The following is a 6,827-nucleotide window of genomic DNA, read 5'->3' as shown; positions in this document are numbered from 1 at the left end:
AATCTTTATAAACATTCAGTTGAACATTTAGATGAATAACTATTCTCTGTCATAAATAAGGAAACAGAGAGAGAGAGAGAAAAAAAAAGAGAGGGAGAGAGAGAGAGAGAGAGGCGATAGATATACAGGAGAGATTCTATGATCAAGTAGTAAAACTTAGGTAAATCCATGGAGATAATACCCATTTCATCTTTGATCTAGATATCAGAAGAAACTGTCCTACCAAATTTCAGCTTTGTATTTGATTCAATCTTCCTCCTTTTCATGTAAAGGTACTGTGAGTATTATCACAACCCAAACCAACCCCATATCACTAACCCCAATCTAACCCCATCTCATACAGTAGTTTCTTGCCCCTCCACGCTCCCTAAAATGTGTAACCAAGAAAAAGAAGATGTTGGGGTATTCCTGCTTGGTCCAATGGCTTGCCTTCTTTATTGTAATTTGCTTGCCAAAGGGAAATCAATGATACGATCTGTTTGGTGATCCTCCCCAAAACTCCTCAAGGATCTTTGTGCCCTATTTATTTTTGACCTGCGCTCGCAATTTTGATTCAAATTTTTTGAGCAAGATGTTTCCAGTGGACTTCACATCAGTACCTTTACGTAGCGGTATTTTTCTTGTTTTGAGGAGGATTTATTTGTAGTGACAGTTAAGAGTAGGAAAAAAAGGAAAAAAGAAGAAGCAATGATGTACAAATTGTTGTGTGGGTGTCAAGAGGAAACTAAACCCGCTCGTAGCCGAGAACGTCAACTCAAGTATCTTAGCTTAATTTGTCGCAGAAGACGATTAGAGCTATCAGTCATTTCAAGTATTGGAAATGTCAGGAGTGACTCCAGCGTCTGATAAGTGAATACAAGTATGTGCGAAAAGATACAATAAGTTTCTGCATGATTGGGTAGCATCGAGCAGAACATTTCGAACCCAATTAAGTGATGTACTCAATTTGCCAGCGAGCATACATGTGTCATTCATGTCACAGATACCACGCACTAATGATACACCTATCTTGTGTTTCACCCATGGCGCGGTATGTCACTATACAGCCACAACTCATCTCTCTGACAGTTGTGATAAGACTGAATTATTAAAGTCACACAACATCCTTTGCAGAAACTCCAATTTTTCACAGAAAGGAAGACAACATACGTCTTTGCAACTGATCCCTGGGTTTTGCTGCGGGATTACTTGAACACTTCTCAAAATTTGTGCAGCTAGACTCCTATTTTGGGAATGCATGCAGCCACATGATGCAGCATATTCTGTAGTTCTCATAGATTTGATGGTACCCATACAGCATGTAAGTTTATTTTCCATGAACGACATGAGGAAAGATTAGAGTCTCATTGGAGCTGTGCTTACTGTAAACCAACAACAAATTTTTGTGGCATGAATCCTTTGCGAATGGGAGCCGGCAGACTTTTTCACATCATGAAATTTTAGGAACTGCCATACACTGCATTCAAGTGTAGACAAGAACTTTTGTGTGAATTTTGATTTTGCAAATCTTGGCTTTAGCAAAATTTGCAAAACAAGAATGCACATGAATAATTCTGGTTACAGTATCCCCTGTTTTTCTCAAGAGCTGGTTAGATGTGTGTAGTAATTAGCATGTCACCTGTATGTGTAGTTTGGATAGTGTGTGTAGTGTTGGTGGTTTGTACATATGGCATGCATAAATGTGGGTCTACTTATTAGTCATACAGCAAATTCATCATACACAACACAGTTCACATATTAGAATGTGAAACTGAGCAATCTATTGCCTGTCAGCACCTCAGGGTTCCTTCAGAATTTGTATGTGCACCCATTTAACAAAATTTTCTATGAGATTAAACAGAGTTATATAATATAAACTGGGACCCCATTATTCGGAGACTACTGTACTGACTTTGTGAAAATATCACATACAGTGTATCTTGGATGTAAATAGGAAACTTTCGCTACACGATGGGAAGACTGGTAGGGCACGGGAGCAATCAGCTGTGACAGTCCCGCACTCGGACTCCCGTCCCCATTTCTATACAGTTTAGTTCACTTTTCTGTGTGGATGCAAACGTAGCGATTTTGGGTGATGTATGAAAAGTAAACCGTCGCGTGGTGTATGACCGACACGCACGACTAGATTGCTGATTGGCTGGCTGCTCAATTGTGCCCAACATTGGGACCGGATGCTACATGTATTTTGGCTGAGCGTTTTCCCCAGGACAGGAGGTTTTTTGGATTTGAGCATGCGCGCATGCAGAAGCAAATTTTGCACACGGTATGCTCAACTAGTGGCCACGTCGTTCTTGCAAAGGTTCCCTAGAGTTCCCTCCAAGATGAATTTCAGTGAGAAGAGGAGTCAGGTTCACACAATCTCATCTAATAACCAGTAATTAATACCTTGAGACTATTATTGTTAGGTCGTAGCCATGGCAGGTGAGTTCGACACACTGCGGACCTCATTGGGCACACGCATTGTGGAGGTATATGGTACATGGTGTGAATATGTATATTTCTGTATGAGCAGGAATACCAAACACTGCACTCTTTTTAAAATGTCACAATATTTCCCTATGAGAATCGACCAAACAAGCTAGCAAAATGTCTTTCACACCTCACGCAGCTTAGTAATAAGCAGGTATACAGTTCCATCTGTTGTGTATGTTTTGCTGCATGATAGGGGAAAAGGTCAAATCAGAAGATGCTCAAGAGAAATAGTGTGGACTCTGGCAATCCTCTCGTCCCCAGAATTGCCCCCAGGAGTCTCTCACATTCACCTATAAATCATTACTACTGGGCTTCAACAGCCCATTCCTCCAGCATTTGCCTGTAATTGTCTGCTACCCACAATGTGTATCTTCTCTGGATCCCCTTCTACCTCAGCTACCCCACCTAACTGCACCCCTGCCACCCCCTCATAAATTTTGAACTTTTTAATAAAATGGTGTGGAGACCAGCCAAACGGACACTCATAAATTGACGCCTCTTTTCGGGTCGGTATGACAGGTCTTGGTGCATACCATAAAATCGTGGCTCGCTCCCTTCTATGCATTTTGTATACTCCAGCCCCTTCATCTGATCTGCAATCACATCATAGCACTACATGTATATATATATATATATTTCACTGTGAGAGCTAAACGATAGGTACTGTATCCATAAACTGAATTCTGTTGAGATGGTTCCCCTTCCTTCTTCAGGCAGGGAGATCCGAATTTTGCCTTGTAAACACATGATGAAAGATGTCGATCACCAAGGTGTTTTGTTGAAATAACATGTATGCTTAAAGTAGTAATCACAGGAAATATAGCTTGATATTCATAAATGAAGTGAATTATACCTTTCTGGAAAGCTTAAGTCTCTAGGAATACAAATAATTAAGTTTCACAGTGTAAAAACCATCTCTAGAATCGGATGGAGAGATGGTAAATTGAGACCCTTTCCTGAACGGCAGAACCCGATCTGATGACAAAATTTTGGGGACCAAAATTACAACGTCATGCCAGGAATGAATCAACCCTGTGCTGATACGTGTAAATTCTACGTGATCCATAAGCATATTTCAGTGAGGTATCTTCCTAGAAAAGCAGGTACATGAACATTGTTCATTATAATTTTTGTAGATTTCTACTTGTTGAATCTATCTTGTAGAATACAGATGTTGTGTTGTTAGACTCTTACTTGTGCTTTTGTGCCTTAGTCTGGACCCTCGAACAGTCGGTACCTGGTAAATCATGCTACAACTAGAAGCTAGTACATGTAACAGAGTCCTGGTACCTACTTATAAATAAGATGTTTAGCTTCTAAACTAAAGTCAGATAGGGCTGCATTGAATACAGACCTAATGTTAGATCTAGGTGAATGTTTCAGTTTCATTTTTTTTTATAGTTTCACTACATTTCCCAAAAAATTTAGATGAAGGCAACGAACGTTAGAACCTCTAACATTAGTGGGGCTCTAGACCTATTGATTACACAACGTGTATGTGAGCTCTAGCTTTATGTAGCGTGTGTCAATAAAATTGTTTGTGGTTATCAGAAATTTAAAAATGACCCATATCTAATGGTTGCATAGAATTTCGAAAAGTAAATTGCCGAAGTGGAATGGATAATTTCCTCTCAGAATTAGATTGATGTGGTGACCTGGGTTTGTTTTCGTTCACTCCAGCCACCGGCCTCCGTAACCCGCTTCGCATTTATGATTACACACATGTCCGCCCATGAAAATAGAGAATGTTACAGAATTGCATCAGCTTTATGCATTGAATGATGTGAGGGACGTAAACATAAACAAAGTTGCTTATAAAATTAATGGGTTATGTGATCGGACAACATGAGCGCAATACACACTGTGCACATCAGGAGCACAAGGCACTATGTCCACAGCTCCAGGGTAATAGGTGCTCTCTGGTACTACCTTTACTTTATTTTTGAATGTGTTATGACTAAACTATACTTTAAGATGGAGAAAATACATATTAAGTGGGAAAAAATCAAATCTCTAGCATGAGAGTTGGAGTCGCTGCACCTACATACTTAATCAGTAATGATTGTGAACTGACCCAGTATTTCAACGAAATGACGTGACAGAACCTACGTAAGTGTATACAAGCCATGCAAGAGCAGGTTATTAGCCTGTAGTGGCTCTCTCATCCCTCAAAAAAGAAAAAAAAATGCTGAATAGGTCTTGATAAAAATATTGCTTTCTTTATGATGTCTTCATGTTCATTCTAAAAAGAAAGTAACATTATGTTTCTGTCGAGACTGTGAATGTGGTTTAGTGTTCTTTTGGGTCTTTGTAATTCCTTAATTTGTGAGAATTACGAGTACGTCCCTTGTTTTCAACTCATCATTGATACCTCTCAAATGAGCCGTGAAGACCATGAGGATGCCGTCAACCCGTAATACTTCTTTGTTATAGGTTTAGCCATTTCCAAAGAATGGCTTGAGTGTTGCCATGGCAACTCAGTTGATAGGCAATCTACTTGTCAAACTACCTCTTCTTTGAGAAAGATCGAAACACAAGAACAAGCATGAAGGAAGTTTGGACCAAACTCTCTGTAATCTCGACGATTGTTACATGCTGGTTGTTTGACGCAAGTGCCCCGGTTGCCTAGCAACTGCATCAGAGGAATGGGACTTACTTTGAAACCCATGTGACAGACAGGAATTCGCCGAGTCAAAGTGCCGTGGAGGCTTCCGATGCAGCTATCACCTAGACGCCCGTTTGTTTATATTGCTGTTTAGTGCTGCTTCTGATTCTTTTTTGATACCAACCCCTCATGTTGTAGATGCTAGAGGAAGTCAGAAATGGCTGTTGATATCAATGTCACTTTGAAATGCATACACTGCATTATCACCAAAGTTTCTAGCACGGCAGCATTGACTGTTTCACTACAACTGCATGATTCAATTCTTTCTCTCTGATGTAAAAACTCTTGAACTGGGAGACTCATACTCACATCATGGCAATGAAGGCTGTATGTGCCTTTGACTTTAGAGTGTTCATCATCCTGTTTTACCTTCTCTTTTCTTGATGCATCAGGCTATCAACTAATATTCCATCACCATGTTGAGGAATCTTTACTGTCTTTTACCTCAAAAGCTTAGAATATGAATACACGTGTACATGAAATTATATGCAGTATGTGTGCACATATGTATGTATGTATGTAAAATGTATGTGTGTATAGAAAAATAGATCTGTATAGCTAGATAGAGGGAAAAAGAAAGAAATCACAGTTTAATTTCTACACCTATTCTAAATTAAAGCTACTTGTCAGGTATATGTTAACCCAAAATGAAGAGTTTGGAGCGACACTACAAGACTTTTATCCTTTATAGAAAGTCAGGGTGATTGCATAGGTTGAAGCTAAAGTGGCAGACTAGATCGTACAAGGATTATGGGATAGAGTGGGCACAAAGATTGAAGGCAATGGCAAGGTGAAAGAAACGTGAAGAGCCACTATCACAAATTGAGGGAAAGGCATGCATATGTGCCCTGTTATGGCAAATGGCAATATGGAAGCAATCGTCAGGAAGAAATTTGCTTCAATTCTGAAGCACAATTTCTGAAAAAAAAAAACCACACATTCCCTTGGATATATACCAAACTACTTCCCCCCCCCCCCCACCCCTCCGCCACTTCTTTTCAGTCCGGTCAGAATTCTTCCCCTTGATGCGACTGATTAATGCCCTCTGCTGCGTCACCCTTTTCCGGAGAGCAATGGGCAGGATATCAGGTGCAAGTTATCACTTCGTGTTAAGTCCGCAGAAAGCAGAACATGATAGCTGCTGGCCAAGTAGGGGAAACATACGCCAAGCAAGGATAGGCTGTAATGACAGTAGGCGAGCAATTGCGTGTCTCCGCAGAACCAGCGGAGAATTCAATTCATTTGCATCTATTTCGTGCCGTGGCAGTTTTGCAGTGATTGGAATAGGTCATAAATCAGTGATCCGTCCATATTGTCGCTCTTTTTTTTTCCTCGTTGTTGTTGTTGTCATTGTTGTTTTGTCCTTTCCCCTGTTCAACCATATCCGTAAATACAGTCTTGATGGAAAATACAATGACAAACATATGCCAGGCCCAGTGGCAGCATATAGGATTCCTGCACTGCAATTGCCACCAGAACCGACTATGCAGCCATTAAAAATTAAAATTCATTTATCACTGACTTTTAATATCAATGGACTTCATCATTTTTGCAACTGTACAGAGAAATATGTATTGATTGTTACTGTTTCAAATAAAAGAATGCAGTGACTGTGTTGTTTCCTAGAAATATATATATGTGGTCCTTTGGAGAGGTAAGATACACAAGGCAGGGAGAAAAAAAGTTATAG

Source organism: Diadema antillarum, unplaced genomic scaffold, assembly GCF_040938485.1.
Source record: "Diadema antillarum isolate AM-2024a unplaced genomic scaffold, OU_Dant_1.0 seq00000205_RagTag, whole genome shotgun sequence".
NCBI classification, from domain to species: domain Eukaryota; kingdom Metazoa; phylum Echinodermata; class Echinoidea; order Diadematoida; family Diadematidae; genus Diadema; species Diadema antillarum.
This window is presented reverse-complemented; position numbering follows the sequence as displayed.